This window comes from Ochotona curzoniae, unplaced genomic scaffold (assembly GCF_017591425.1).
Source record: "Ochotona curzoniae isolate NIBS_2020 unplaced genomic scaffold, NIBS_Ocur_1.0 contig_3819, whole genome shotgun sequence".
NCBI classification, from domain to species: Eukaryota; Metazoa; Chordata; class Mammalia; order Lagomorpha; family Ochotonidae; genus Ochotona; species Ochotona curzoniae.
Window position 1 is genome coordinate 6,395,879 of NW_024466004.1, and position 16,668 is coordinate 6,412,546.

Consider the following 16,668-nt stretch of genomic DNA (forward strand, 5'->3'; position numbering starts at 1 on the left):
GCACCAGTCCCCCACAATCTAGTTTCCAACCCTGTCACAGCTCGCTCACTCCCATATTCATTCACTCCTCATGTGCTGATCCAGTGCCTACCACCATCCTGGCATTTTTCAAGATGCCAAGGATATAACCTGGCTGGCGATCTGATATGAGGTGAAGTGATCGGAGAAAGCCTGAGGCGAGAACATGAACAGGGCTGCAACCTGTTTGCAGGGCTGAGGCATGCTGAATGCGGGAGCAGACTGAGCCAAACTAGAGTGGAGGGAATGAGCTCAGAGTCCCACATGGGGGCAGACTCTGAGGGAGGCAGTCCTGGAGCTGGCATTTCAGCCCTGCAGTGGGACCATGCAGACTACATGGGGTGGTGCAGAGAGAAGTGACCTTGATCTTTCTTTCTGAGCGGTTGTATTTGTCACATTCCTCCTGTAGCCCTCACCCCACCACTGCCCTGTCCATTTCACATCCTCTCAGGCCTGCTAGCGCCCCTCACAGCGGTTTGAGCCCCACCCACAGGAGATGAAACGCTGTCAGTCAAGCATGCGAGTGCTGGCAGAGGGGTCCCGGCTGAGGGAAGGCAGCCGGCTCCTCCCTCTTCTCCTCTGACTCTTTCCTAAGCAACCTGAGACTTTATCGCTGCAGGAACTCCTGCTCACCATACAGCTTTGACAAACACTCAGGCCATCTTCCACTGCTTTCCCTTGCACATTAGCAGGGAGCTGGAGTGGAAATGGAGCAGCCAGGACTCTAACACACTCCAGTTTGGGATGCCAGCATCATGGCAGCAGTTGCTTTACCTGCTGCAGCACTACAGCAGCCCCAGTTCTGGTTTTCTGAGTAAGACCAAAGCCTCGGTCCCCTCCGGGGCACCTCTGTGAACCCCTGCAACACCACAAGGCTCAGAGCGGATTTTTGGTTCTGAGTATCACTTTACAGTAGGACAGCCCCAGAGGAAGGCAATAGATGGAGCAGTCTCCTGCCCCAGGCTTGCACCAAGCTGCTCCCATTCCCCCACCACCCACAACCCAACTCCCTCCTCACCCTCCCACCCACTCCATGCCCTCCTCACTCTCCCGAGGCTGGGCAATTCTTGACGTTCCATACTGCCACAGCCATTGCCATTTCCCCTTCACTGCAAAGCCAGCTGTGGCCGTTTACAGCTGTTTACCAGCACCCAGAGAGAGAATGGGAACTTAAGTGGGATATAAACTCTCAAATGACATTCCTCTCTTCAAATGCCACCGATGCGCTCTACCTGCGAATTTCAATCAAGTCCAGGAACTGCTTCCTGCTCTTTAATGGAATGCAACAGACACTTGGGTTCATTTTTTTTATGCTCTTCCTCTGCCATGGCAGATACTATTGGCAGGGACAGCGCTGCCATCACAGCAATGAGTGTGGCAGGGCACAGCCTTCAAAGGTGACTTTCCTAAGCCCCAAGCAGTACCACCCAGCAGCCTGGGAAACAGCCTCCTTGCCCTGAGCCTGGGGATCACTCAGAGACACTCACAGTGGGACTGGTTGAGGCTGGGGCAGGAGGGAAGGATGACAGGGTGTGTCCTTCAAGACACCTTGTAGATTTCCAGCAAAACCAGGGGTGAAAAGCTGACAGGAAGGAGGGCCAGTCCCTCCCAGCAGCAGTGGGAAATATTCATCTATCGGAACGGACAGCAGAGCCCCACAGGTACAAGGCCACAGGGGTGGACTTGGGCCGTGGTATCTCCTAACACAGAGCAGCTCTGGGCTGGCAGTCTCTGCTGTCAGCTAGCCAGGTCAGCACTGGTCTCCAGCAGGTTGCTTTTCCATTACCCCATTTCTCTGCTCAGTGACACAGCCTCCCTGCTTGTGCTAGGGACATGGCAATGATTTTTTGCCATGTGATGGCCCAGGGCAGCGGGAGCAGGTGGGGGAGGGCAGTGATGGAGGTGGGGAAATGGGAGATAAGGAACTTTCTGAGATTTCTTTGGAGACTTCAGGATCAGCCAGACCTGGGAAGGGAGGGAAGAGCTAGGACTGCCATCCCAGAAGTGACCTCTAGGAGGCAGCAGAGGAGGTGCAATGGAGCCTCCACACTGCCAGGGGAAGGGAAGAAGGGGGTTGTGGTCACTGTTTTAGAGGTGGGCAGTAAGGTGCTGGCCCACCATGTTGGCCAGGGCCCTTGACTTGTGTGTGTTCCATTTGACCTTTCCCCACCCTAGGAGAAAAGATCCTTGCATGTTCACCCCTCTCTTTCCCTCCTCCAAACGGACCTTCCTAAGATATATTTGTTAAATTTTATTTATTTTTATTCACCTGAAAGGCAGAGACACCTGGAGATCTTCCAGGTACAGACTCACTGTAAATGCCCATAACTGCTGGGATTGGACCAAGGCTCAAAGGCAGGAGCCTGGGATTCTATCCTGATCTCCCCTATGGGTATCAGCACCCCAACCATTGAGCCCTTACCTACTGCCTCCCAGGGTGTACATACACATTAGCAGGAAACAGAAATGGAGCCAGGACCCAAATGCAGGCGCCCCGGTAGGGGGTATAGGAGGCTCCAGCACTGTTCCAGCTGCTGCGTCAGACACCCGCCCCAGTCAGAGAACACTTTGAAAGCCCCTCTTGCTGAGGATGATGGAAACTGCCTCACCTAAAGCACAAAGGCAAACATGGCAAAACCAATCCTGGAGCATCCACTCCATGCCAGGTGCTGTACCGGCCAGCCTGTATACAGGAATGTCAGTTACCCGCTGAGGTGGGTAAGCACATGTGCCAGATGAGGATCCCCTGGCGGTAAAGCAACAGGAACTTGAACTTAAGAGAATTCGTGTTCTTTCTACTGAACTAACTCTATAAACATGTCAGACTGGATGAGGGGCTCCTCTCCACCAGGATGGAGCTCACAGACCTCAGCTGAGACCTGGGAGGGGCTGCATCTGGTTTCTCTGTTCCTATGGTTGGGCTGTCATCTGCCCTTGCCCAGAGCCCTGCACGAGTCCTCCTCAAGGGAGCTCTCTGCTTGCTCTCCTGCCCTGGTCCAAGCTTGCTCCACATACCTGGGTGCCTTTTTCCACTCTTCCCATCTTCACTCAGACATGTGATAAGCCCTCCCATTGCATGCTGGGTATTGACACGGAGCTGGGGACCTTACTGGTCACCATCGGCTGAGTCCTTATCCACCGATGGTCACAGAGCACCTCCAAGTTCTCAGCCACACACTGCCAGCTCTATTGAAAGATGACACCAGAGGTCCAGAGTGCTTGAGTAAACTGTCCAGCATGGGACTCACACGCCATACTGACAGCTGTTCTTCCCTCAGCTCCATATGCTTCCAGAACCCACGGCGTGAACCCCACCAAACACCTGGGGGTCCCACAGGATAACCCTCTTGTGTATCCTCTCTGTGCCACATGGCTGATTCGTACTGTAATTCAATAGAGATGCTTGATGTAGTATAACGCACCTGATACCTGTTACTTACACTCTCCTGGAATAGAACAGGAAAGATAAGACCTGTGCATGGCTCAGACCTGTGCATGGCTCAGACCTGTGCATGGCTCAGACCTGTGCATGGCTCAGACCTGTGCATGGCTCAGACCTGTGCATGGCTCAAACCTGTGCATGGCTCAGACCTGTGCATGGCTCAGGCTCTGTGGCCCTGAGCTGCTGCATTCTTGGTCCCTTCCTACCTGCCCAGTCAGCTTCTCCTGCACCTCCAGCTCCGCCCAGGCTGTAAGCACTGTTAATCCGAGGGCTCAGTTTTCTCAGCCTCGCTCTCTGCTCACCCACACCAAGGCTGCCAGTTTGAACAACCCCAGGGAACATGCACCGATTCACACAGGAGGCCAGGAGTTAAACAATAACTGCACAGCACCCGTGCAGATCCTCAGCCTGGATGCAGGGTTTGACCCACATGTAGCCCAACAAAGCGCCCAGAAACACGGGTCACTGGGGCCACTTACACAAGACTTAGAGCTGCCAAGTGGTCCTCTTGCTTGTGTTTCTGCTAAACCTAGCCGACATCATCTGCCTTGAGTATCAGTTTGTTCCCTCTCTGTAGACAACTCCCAATTCCCCATCTTGAGTCAACAGCTCTCTCCTGGGCTTTGGATTCCTGTGCTGGTGGGGGTTCCCCAGCTGCTCCCCACCAAGACCTGATGATGCCAAACTTCCAACCCACAATGCAACACCCTCTTTCCTCTATTTCTGTTACCTGCATCTCTGTCCCCACTCTCTTCGCACCCCACTAAAGCAAGTCCCCCAGCCAGAATCTTGGAATCCTGCCGAACTGCATCCTCTCCCTCTGTATCAAATGACCACAATCTGCTGGCTGGCCAGCCATCCCTCCCTCCTTGCCAGCCCTGCTACAGCTGCTCTTGTTCAAGCTGTCAGCTGTGCCCCACCGCCTGAAATACTGCCAGAGTCTCTCACCTGGGTCCCACTCCCCTCCCACCTATCCTCCAATCACAGCCTGGCTCACAAGACTCCAAGTCTTGGGAAACTTCCAGCTAAAAACCCATATCCCTTAGCAAAGAGCTCAAGCCCCTGCGATTGCACCATGTAGAGGGGCTGCCCCTGAGAGATGGAGAGAAAACTCCGGTGGTAGACCAGAAGCTCTCTCTTCCTTATCCACTGTCTTTGTTGTTGTGGGGGGGTTGTCTATGTTTAGTTGCTTCTGAGGCACATCAGCCTGGGAGGAATCATTAGCTCTACTTGACAAACAAGAAAACTGAGGAAAGAAGCAGGGTAAGCTCACACCCACCCAAGGATCCCAAGGATACGAGAGGCAGGATCGGGACTCAAGTCCTGTGATGACAGCTGCCAGGGATGCAAAATTGCCTTTCCCACATGGCCACCAGGTGAGGCAGCCCACCCCTGCTGCCTGGGATTGATCTGGGAGCAGACTTGTGACCCATGTATGGCCAAGGAGATACAAAAGGAAGCCAGCTGGGTGCCCCTTGCACAGATCTTCTTTCCTGCTGAAGAGGGAATGAGGTGAAGTCCTCGACTTGCTTAGCTCCTGTTTTTAGATGTTGGGGTTCTGTCCAGCGACCAGGGAGCCGTGTCACCGTCCAAGGAGCACATCACTGACACTCCAAGAAGGGCAGAGTTCAAGGCTTGGTTGCTTGTGGCTGAGCTGGGGAGCCTGCAGGCTCTGAAGCCCACCTTCCCCTCCACATAACCCCACAGCCTGCTTCCCAGTGCTGATGGGATGGGTGCCTGCCTTTACAGGCTTCTGCCAGGTGAGTGTTGGATGACCAGCAGCTGAATCATCCACCTGCCCAGCACATACAATCAGATCTGACACAGGGCAGACTCAGCAGCCAGGGCTGCTGCGTGGAAGCCCCCAATGTTGCAGACCAGCCCTCAGCCAAGTGGCAAGGTCCTCTGAGACACAGGTGAGACCTTCCTCTGTGCCCCTGAGTCATCCCTCATGGGACCTGGTAGGAAGCTCTACTCCGGCTTCACAGACACTCTAATTTTCCCTACTGAAACTCTTCATCCATTAGTGGTCTGACATAGTCATTTGCACAGCAGTGTGAATGAAACAATTTCTCCAGCCTTTGTTCACTAAATCTCGTCTCCCCCAAGGAGTTTTTATGCCCATTCTTACCCACTGTTTTGTGTGGCATGTCTCTGAAATAACTTTACTACTTACCTGTCATCTAGTTCCCAAACTAGACTATAAGCCCTCCATGACAGAAACATCTTCTGTCCTTACTTAGGATTCGTGAAGCCATCCATTCATTAGTTCTATAATCATCTTTTGGGGTTTGTCCTAGATACTGGGCTCTGTGCTAGTTATGGGCTTCCTGAAATGAATTAAAAAACATCTTTACCTTCAAGATCTTAGATTGTTTGGGGGGGATTGCGGGGAGGGGGATAAACTATAAAGCCGACACTCATGCTTCCTTCTCAGAAATGGCCAGGGGTCCACTCCCTCTTGGCTTTGACCTTGTCCTGGCCACACCCACCTTCTACCAGCTACTGTGTGAACTGGTCTGAACCCGTCTGCTTCCTGCAGATGAGACCAGTTGCAATATCCCTTAGGGCAAGAAACGCTTGAACTGCCTCTTAAAGGATCAGTATACACAAAATGAGGCCATGGGGAAGATATTCCTGGCGGAGGGCACAGCACGAGCAACAGCACGGAGGCCAAGAACAGCTTGTTATGGGCAATGCCAAACACATGTGCATTCACTGCTATTTCTGATCCATCATTGTGGGATGGAAAGCTTTGTCCACAGCAGAGAAATCCCAAACATCAGAAGGCTGAGAGAGGAGATACTTAGGGACAGGAGCAGGGAAGCAAAGTCCCTCCCCCAGGCCTGCAAAATCACGCTGGATAAGCAGTTGTCTTCATGGATCAATGCTGAAAACCATTCTGCTGATTCACAGCGGCCGCTGTGGTGGCCAAAAAGGCACTGGGAAGAAGCAGCAGCCTCATGGGCAGCAGCCAAGTCCGAGGAGGGGAGAAAGAGCTAGAAGCAGGGAATGGCCAAGTTAAAAGGGACCCTAAGAGGTTGTTCCATCACACTGGCTTCTGAGGGCTTCCTACCAAGATGGAAGGAATGTTCGTGAGTACCCAGCTTTCTGTCATAAGAAATACTACTTGCCTTGCAATTTGCAGCTTACACTGAAGACAAATGCAGACTCTCAAAGTTTAGGAGTGTAGGAGATTGAGGGATATTCATAGGATGGTAAACCTAGCCTTGACCCCTTGCCTTCCTTCCCAGAAAAGACTGGCTTTAGCATGCTAAGCCAAATGACACATGCTCTGAAGAAATCCCGAGCATCTAAACCATGCAATGTGATCCCGCATCCCTGCCAGGGCTCCCCTGTGTTGTCAACCCAGCCCTTTGTCCCCCAAGATTGGAATCTAGGGAGACCACATCTTGGTGAAAGGATGGGAAAGTGTCCACTTAATTCCACAAAAACTCATTGACCTGGTTTGTGTCACAAGTGGAAAGAACTCAGATTTTCTTGTGTAAGACCCACCCCAATCTTCCACTGCCAAGGGATCCGATGTGATTGGCAAGGACACCCTCACCAGGGAGGACATTCACCCCAAGCGCTGGCTTCCATGCAGCCCTGGGGATTGTCTTTCCATGACCTGAGGTGGCTCCCTGCTTGCCTCTCAGCTATCAGGAGTCCCAGATCTAATAGCTTTCCGGAAAAAAATAGTGCCCGTGTACTTATCTTCTGCTTCTGAGAGGGCTACAAATGGGTAAAATACACCCTCAAAAATGAAAGTTCAATAGGTTAAGTGACTTTAGTTCAACGCCCGGCACCTAGGACAGTGCATTGGCACATCCAATCAATGTTTGTTGAACGAATGAAAGAACTTGTGGAGTGCCATGCCCACTAGACAGGAATTCTCCTGTGTCTTACAGCTACGAAGTGTCTTCTGTGCTTAGAGCGCCTGTGCTCTGGCACCAAGCAGCCACCATTCAGTGTTTATTAGCTGAAGGGAATAGCAAGCCGATCACTGAGTTTGGGACAAATCATTGGTCACGAGGAGCTGCCAGGATTGAACTCATTGTTGAGCTTCTTCCAGATGCTGAATCCTGGGACAGGCTTGGAGGTCCAGGGATGGCCAAGCCAGAATCTGTGCTTCCTGACATCCCCAGTCTTATGAAAGACACAGACAAGTAAACGAAGAAAGCACAGATCTTCCAATCTGAAGGCATGAACTCACGGTTTGTCAGAAAATTCAGTGAGGGCTCCCAGAACCTGATACCACATTGTGTATCTCTCATTTGCCCCCTTCTGTCCTCATTCTCCAGCTGCTGTCTGCCTAGGGGTTCCCCTGCATAGTCTGTGTAAATGGGCCCCGGCATCTTTCACCTGCCATAGGAGACACTGGAGGAGAGGAGTGAGAAGGGAGGGACAGGCTCCTCCTGCTGAGAGGCACCTCCCTCCACTTCATCAGCAGGCTCTCCGTGTTTCCCTAACTTAAAATCCTGTCCTTTCTCATTTTCCTCATTTTTACCCAGAGTTTTATAAACAATCTTTTTATTAAACTGCCTTCACAGCATCTAATTTAGACATGTCATTTTTTCCTGCTGGGTTCATACCAACACTCATCTCTTCGATATGTTTATCATAAAATATACAAACAGACTAATTCGCCTGTTGCTGAGAAGGCCAAAGCCCTTTCTTTTGAATGCGTGCCTGCCAGTTGGGGTTCCACATCATTGTTTATGCATGGACAGCGTCCGTCAAAACATATGGGCTAGGAGGTCCCAGTTTCTTTTTCCTTAAATTGGTGCAAGCGTTGAAGGATATTCGCTAGAGCAATTTAATTGGAGAATCCTTGACAGTTTCACAGGTGCATGCATGCTAGTCTTTTACACCTGTTTCACCCACTCCTAATTTTCCAGCAGTTTGTTTACAGGACTCACATTTAGGAAGCCATCTCCTCCCCTTTTTTTTTGAACCTCAACATCTGTTTATTCACTGTTTGGGATAAACATATACCCATAAACCCTGTACCTTCTCTCAGGTCTTGGGCTAGAATACAAGGCACAAAGGTGGGGCCACCAGGGTCTCTGTCCTCGGGCTGTTTTGAGGAGACAAACACTACATGACCAGGAAATGGCAATCACATCAGCTCATTCAGACATCTCGGTGTGTCAACCCTCTCCTGCGTCTCTCTGACTTGTTCAACTAGGGTTGCACAGAAACAATACTGCTCTTTTCACAGTTGTTTCGCTAGCCCATTCAGCTAGGTCATGCAGCTACTGTAGTAAGGGGAATTAGCCAGGACAGGTTTAGGCTCAAAGTAAGCTGCTCCTACTAAATGTGAAACTCCATGAGAGGATGAGAGTGTAGCCTTAAGCAAGCACCAGGTCCCAGGATCTGATGAGCCTGCACAACGCAGCAGGCAGTGAGGTTGCCTGAATGCAACAGTCATGAGTGCGCACAATACTACGAGCTGCATGTCTGAGTCCTCCTAAAACTCACCTGTTGGGGTTGGTCCTAACACAACCAAAGTCATACTTGTAGGAGATGGAGTCTTTTTTATTATTATTTCAAAGGCAGATTTACAGAGGAGAGAGAGAGAGAGACAGCTTCCATCTACTGATCCAGTCCCCAAATGACCGCAATATCCAGGGCTGAGCTAAATCAAAGCTGGGAGCCAAGAGCTTCTTGCGGGTCTCCCACACGGATGCGGGGAACCAAGGACTTGAGCCATACTCCATTGCTTTCTCAGGCCATTTTCAGGGAGCTGGATTGAAAGTAGGGCAGCTGGGACTAGAATCAGTGTCCATATGGGATGCTTGTGCTGTAAGGCAGATTAGCCTGTTGAGCCACCACGCTGGCCCCAAGACAGTCCTTTTAAATGAGATTTAACTGTAATCTAGATCACTATATGATAGTGAAAACAAGATGTATGCAATGTTATGGCTGCAACTTGATAATATAAATTTGATCTGGAATCCAGTAGAATAATTTACATGGTTTGTTGCTTATAAAACGTTAAGAAATCTACAGAACTCAATGGATTTCATTGTGGGCTTACTCTGAGTAGGTCTGAGGTGAGAGTCAAGCTGGCCATAGCATGATTTTGAGTGAAAGTGGGACCTGATCTCATTAATTTTTTTAAGATTTATTTATTTTCATTGCAGAACATATACAGAGAGGAGGAGAGACAGATCTTCCGCCTATTGATTCACTCCCCAAGTGACCACAATGGCTGGAGCTGAGCTGATCCCAGGCCAGAACCAGGAGCCTCTTCTGGGTCTACCATGTAGGTTCAGGGTCCCAAGGCTTTGGGCTGTCATCAACTGCTTTCCCAGGCCACACGCGGAGAGCTGGATGAGAAGTGGAGTAGTTGGGGTTAGAACCAGCACCAATACGGGATCCTGGCATGTTCAAGGTGAGGACTTTAGCTACTAGGCTACCATGCTGGGCCCCCATTCATGTTTTTAAAGTCTGTGTTTATTTCTAAGTTATGTTCCCATACTACGGATCAATATAGTGCCTGAGTGATAAAACACACATGAAAATTTAGCAATGTCATCCACTCATATCCTAAGCCATAAGATATTCTTAGGGTAGAATTCTTGTTAACAACAGGGGCCACATGTTCACAGCTCTGATAGCCTTCTTGACACTGTAGTCACCACTGTTCTAATCTCACCACGTGCCTGACCAGGAGCTTGCCCTGGAAGTAGGAAATGCCAGCTCCGCTGTTTCGCAGGCTCCACTTGTGCTTGCATTTCAGATAATATCTTCCATCTTCAGATGTGTGCTTTCTTTGTTGGGATATGGTTAAGCTGTTTGCCCTTTCTTAGGGGTGAGTTTAGTTAGCATTTGATAAGATAATCTGCAAATCCTCATCACACAGCTGCAAGCAAATATCACAATCGCTACACACACACACACACGCTCACATCATGCCCCGCCCTCATTTACCCTCTGAAATATCAGACAGAAGTTCCCATCTGTATGGTCGCTAAGGCTCCCATGGGCCTGGAAGACTGGGTCTGCAGAAAGAAGCTGTGGGCAGGAAACGCAGTGTCAGAGCCACGAGGGCTGTTGGACCCTGAAGGTTCAGGCAGGTTCAACTGAGAGGAGCTGTGCATAGGAGCACAAAATGAATTTCAAAGATTTGGGACACAGCAGCAGAAAGGTCAGCTTCCTCACTGCCTCTGCTTTCTAACACTGTAACAGAGCACCCCAGATGGGACAATTCGTAAAGGAAAGAGTTTTATTCTGCCTCCTGGTTCTGAAGTTCAAGAGCATTTGCATGGCTTCTGGGGAAGGCCTTGTGCTGCTGCAACTCATGATGGAGAAAGCAAAAGGGCAAGAAGACAGGTGAGGAAGAGAGAGGCAGGAGGGGCAGGCTGACTTCAGGACCATACATGCTATTCCAACACTGAGGGAGCAAGAGCGCCCGCTAGAGAAAGGCATGCACCTGTTCATAAGGTCTCTGCCCCTTGGCCTGGGCACTGCCCACTCATTCTCCAACATTGCAGTCCCACGCCTCCACACGAATTTTGGTGGAAACAAACACACTCAAATCACTGTGCTCATTAGTAATGCTGCACACAGCATGTATGTAGAAATCACTTTTTTACAACCTCGACCTTTTTGTACTGTTGGGTTGCATTTAATGTATAATAAAATCAATCTTACCTGCTTCTTCTGGGAAGAAGGAAATGAGAAGATATTAGTTAAAGGGAGCAAAGTTCCAATTAGATAAGAAAACCGTTTCTAAGGTCTATTACACAGCACAGCAACCATCATTAATGGTAATGCCTTGGATATTTCACAACTGCTGCAAAAGTTGATTTAAAATGTTTTACCATAGCAGATAAGTATATAAAGCAATAGTTACGGTAATCACCTTGGCTTAATCATCCTACAATGAATATTGTGCCAAAATTAGGTGGAGTCAGCGCTATGGCACACCTGGTTAAGCTACTGCATGCGGTGTCAGCCCCAGGTTCTCTGCTTCTGATCCAGCTCCCTGAAAATCACCTGGAAAAGCCACAGAAGACAGCCAGAGTGCGCGAGCCCTGCCATCCACATGAGAGACCTGCGTGGGGTCCCAGGCTCCTGGCTTCATATTGGCCTAACTCTGGTCACTGCAGCCATTTAGGGCTGAATCAGAGAATGGGAGATCTCTCTGTCTCTCTCTTGCTCTCTTCTCTTTTTGTTTCATTCTGCTTTTCAAATAAATGTATAAATTTAAAAATCACATTGTATTTCATAAATATTTATAATTATTAGTAGTAAATTAAATTTAAAGGTGTTACCTATTTTCTTCATTTCCTGCTTTTAAAAATCAAGTTTTTAAAACTTGATGTGTTTATTTATTTTAAAGGGCAGATAGGGCCAACACAGTGGCATGGCAAGCTAAACCTCTGCCTGAGGCACCAGCCATTGATGTCCCAGCTGCTTTACTTCCCATCTGACTCCCTGCCTTTGGCCTGGGATAGCAGTGGAGGATGGCCCAAAACCTTGGGACCCTGCACCCACATGGAAGACCCATAAGAAGCTCCGAGGTCCTGGGTTCAAATCGGCTCAGTTCTGGCCTTTGTAACTGTTTGGGGAATGATCCAGCAGATGAAAGATCTCTCTCTTTCTCTCTCTTTCCATAATTCTGCCTTTATTTTTTTTTTCCTTTTTTATCTTTTTTTTTAATATTTATTTATTTTTATTGGAAAGGTGGATGAACGCAGAGGAGGAGAGACAGAGAGGAAGATCTTTCATCCAATGATTCACTCCCCAGGTAAGCGCAATGGTCAGTGCAGCTAGGAACTTGCTCTAGGTCTCCCATGCAGGTGCAGGGTCCCAAGGCTTTGGGCTGCTTTCCCAGGCTACAAGCAGGGAGCTGGATGGGAAGCGGGGCTGCTGGGATTAGAACCGGCGCCCATATGGGATCCTGGCACATTCTAGGTGAGAACTTTAGCCGCTAGGCCACCACACCAGGCCCAATCAGTCTTTTCAAAAAGGCAAAGAGATGCCAGTGATGGCTAGGGCCAGGCAAGGCTGAAGCCAGGCCTGAGGAACTCAATCCTGATTTCCCACAAGGATGACAAGGGTTAGTTAATTTGACCTGCATGGCCACATTAGCAGGAAGCTGGAATCAAAGGCTAGAGGCAGAACTTAAACCCAGCTACACAGATACAAACTCAGGGTCCCAACAGGCATCTCAATGACTAAGCCAAATATCTTCTCCATTTCCTTTTTAAAATCTGCTTCATTTGTTGGCTGTAGATATTTGGAAAATCATATGTGTGGCTCACATTACACTATGGTACAGGAAAAACCATTTTTCCAATATACAGAGAAGTCCAAATCTATTTCCATCACCCCCACCTCTTGTTCCATAATGCTACCCACCATGTTCCCAAGCATGGCCACATTGTGTGAGGAGGCCAAGGTTCAACACATGGATGGTAGGTTGTGACAGGCCCACAGGCAATGCCCTGTGATACAGGCAAGCATTGAGTGATGACCAGCAATAACCAGGACTGAGTTCAAGTCCCGGCTGTGCCAGCCACTTTCCAAAGGAACCTCAAGAGCATCACAGCCACTCGCTTTGCCTCCCTGTCCATACAAGTGTGAAGGAGGTGAGTTATATAATCGCTTGTCTTCCTGGCTCTGGGTGCCTCCTCTCAGGAACATTTGCCTTTTGAAAAAGAACACTGTTCAACTGAAACTAAGCAATGCCAAATGCAACACTTAAGACCAGAGTGGAGGAGGCACTTTGGCCCAGAGTAAGTCCTCTGCATTCCCTTAGATTATAGCTCCTTGCACAGCTGGTAAATGTGATAAATATACCGGAATTCCCTGGAGGGCCTGGCCTGGGTGAGAACAGGGAGCTGGGACAGGACATCCAGGTGGGTCTCTATGTGCCTGCCTTTGTAGCAGCAAGCACATGCTACTGAGTGAAGCTCCTGGAGACACTTTGGCAAGCACTTTCTCTTCTGGCACGCACACACACCCCCTCTATAAGTTTGAACACCTACATGCACATGCAGCGTGACCACCTAGGTCTGCATCCGCAAACACTTGCCTACTCATGCTGCCTGGGCAGCAGAGTGTGGTGCAGAAAAACAGCCTCCCACTCCCAGAGGAAAGCATCATTCACCTAGAGAAAGGAGGGAACAGACAGCGGTCCCCCGGGGTCTTGGGACACAGGCAGCTAATCGACACGTCACGTACCCAGAGCCTTGGTCCTAGACCAGTGAGGCGGAACAGCGGAGGCTGCAGGGCATCCAGAGACAAAGCAACCATGAGCAGGCAAGCTCCAGCAGTGGCAAAGCTAACTGCAAACCCCAGCCAACCAATGGCAGGCAAAAAGGGCCAAATGGAGAGTCCTGGGAGAGGAGAACCTATAGTTATCATAGAAGGTCTGCTCTGGACAGGGAGAGAGAAAGGCTCTTGAGAGGAGAGATCCACCACCGCCCAAACTACAGGAGCTGTAAGAGAAAGCAGAACAGGAGAAGTTGTGTCTCCCTATTCATCTGAAGCCATGAAGACAGCCAGGAAATTTGCATTGAAGACACAGGGGGAAATCAAAAAATGTTCTCCTTGGACCAGTTATTCACCAACCCAAGCTCTGTTCAATCCCAAAACCCACTTCCCCAAGGAAGCCTCCCTTCCCAACAAGAGCAGCCCCCAAAGGTCTGGCTGTACATTTCCAAAGTCATTTATTACAGACACCAAGTTCCAAAGTCTAGGGGAAGACACTGACTGGATACCTTATGGCAAACACAGTTTGTTGAGAAAGAAAATATTCAAAGCCCTTGCTTTCAAATGTAGAACGGAAAGCTTCTGGTTTTACAAAATTAGTGTTAGCCAGAAAATAGACTGACTATAAAGAAAGAGAAGAAGAGAAAGGAAAGGGAATGAAAGAAAAGGAGGAAATAAACAAACGGAAAGAAGGGAGAAAGGCAGCCAGAGAGACAGAGAGAAGGGAGAATGACATGAATAAAGGGCTGGAGAAGAGGGGAAATTAGAGAGCAGCTGTTGCACACTCTGGTTAAAAAGGATGTGTATTTTCTTGGGAGTGTTTTAAAAATGGCCATTCGGTCAAACTGATTAGGACTATCGAGGCGACGCAGGACTATCCTATGCCGGCTTTTCTCATGTGTTTCCTTTTTCACCCTCCAATTGTCAAACTTTGCTTCACGCAGGCTGAAGCTCTCGTGTTAGGTGCATACACAAGCGGAATTGTCACATCTGACAAAAACGATCCTCTTAGTCTGTAAGGTGCCTCTTCACCCTGGTGACTTTCCTGTTCTGAAGTCCACTTGGTGTGATATCACTCGAATCGCTTCAATAATCTTTTTTTAATTGTGTTCAAATATACACAAAGAGATCTTCCTAACCTTTTTAAAGGGTTTGGTTCTTTTCAACGGTGTTAAGTACATCCACATCGTTGTACAACCATTCTCTGAGCTATTGTATCCCATGAGACTAAAACAGTGTGCATAAAGCATCTTTGCCCTGTCCTGGTCCCACTCCACCATTCTGCTTCTCTAGATAAGATGGGAAAGTGCGACCACAGGGTGTTTATGCTTTGGGGACAGGTTGGAGTCAGCATCTCCTGTTTAACTTCTGGATGTTTGATTATGTATCACAGACGATCCTTCCTAAAGGACTGACTTGGAATTGTTCAACTTTACAACAGAAGCCTTGCTTTGGGTTTCGGACTCTGGGATAGCAGTGTGTACGGAGTGGAACAGGTGTTGTTAGAGTTCTGAATGCAGGTTAATCTCACTGGAGTGAAGTGAAACCTCAGTGTGGTTTTCGTTTCTATTTTCCTGAGCATTTTTTCACATGTCTGTTAGCCGTTTGAATTTGTTCTTTTGAAAAATGTCTTTTCATTTCCTTTACCCATTTCTTCACAGAGCTGTTTGTTTCACTGTTGCTGAGTTTCTAAAACTCTTTGTAAATCCTAGATACGAGTCCTCAATCAGTTGTGTAGTGTGGATTTTCTCCCATTCCATCAGTTGCTTCTTAATTTTTTTTTATCATCTCCTTTGCTGTACAGAAGCTTTTTAGTTTGATGTAGTCCCGTTTTTTTTTTTAATTTTGGCTTTGACTGCCTGTGCTTTTGGCGAAATTTCTAAGACGTCTTTCCCAATTCCTATATCTTGAAGGTTGCTTCCTGTATTTTTCTCTAATCGTTTGATGGTTTCTGGGTCCTTGATCGTTCTAGAGTCGATTTTTTTAAAATAAGGTGACAGGTCTTGCTTTTTACTTCTGCAGGCTGCTAGCCAATTATCCCAACAGCATTTGTTGAAGGGACCAAACTCTTCCCCTGGATTATTTATAGTCCTCTTGTCAAAGATTAATTGGCTGTACATGTATGGGCTCCCTTCTAGGGTTTCTACTCTGTTCCACTGATCTTCTTCTCTGTTTCTATACCAGTACCAGACTGTTTTGATGACCACTGCTCTGTAGTATGTCTTGACCTCTGGAATTGTGATTCCTCCAGCTCAATCTTTATTCTTCAGGATAGCTTTGGCTGTCGTGTTTCCATTTAATCTCACTTCAGTTATCTCTTGATCACTGTTTGAATGGTATACTTTTCCATTATTTACTTTTAACCTAAGTCTGTTTGCATCTCATATCGTAAAAAAGAAATCTCTGTAGATAATATGTACTTGGGATATTGCTCTGTAATTGCTTTATCCAATGTAACAATCTCTGTCATTTAATTAGTGAATTTAGATTATTTGCAGCTAATATAATTTAATCTAATTTAACTGACATTACTGAATTTAGGTCCACTGCTTTACTAGTTTCCTTATGCCCCCTGTTTACTTTTATCTGTCTTCTTTGGCATTATTTGAATGTTTTAGTACTACATTTTAATTTATCACTTAGCTTTCTAACTACATATCTTCAAAGTACTGTAATATTTTCTCTAGAAAATATAATGTGCACACCTAATTTTTCATAATCTACAGAACTGATTTATCACTCCAGATAAAATATGAAAGTCAAAAATCATTGTCTGAAGGTGCTGTGCAAGTATGAAAGACAAAATGAGCAGCAGTGCACATTGCTTGTTTATCATTTGACAAATATAAATATCTATTTTGTTGGACATACATATAAACAGAAGGCTACACAAGAAATCCTTGGTAGCAACAGACTCTGAAGAGAAGAAGGGTAGGAGGAAAGGCCTGGACTGAAAAATGGTTACTTTTTTAGGGTGA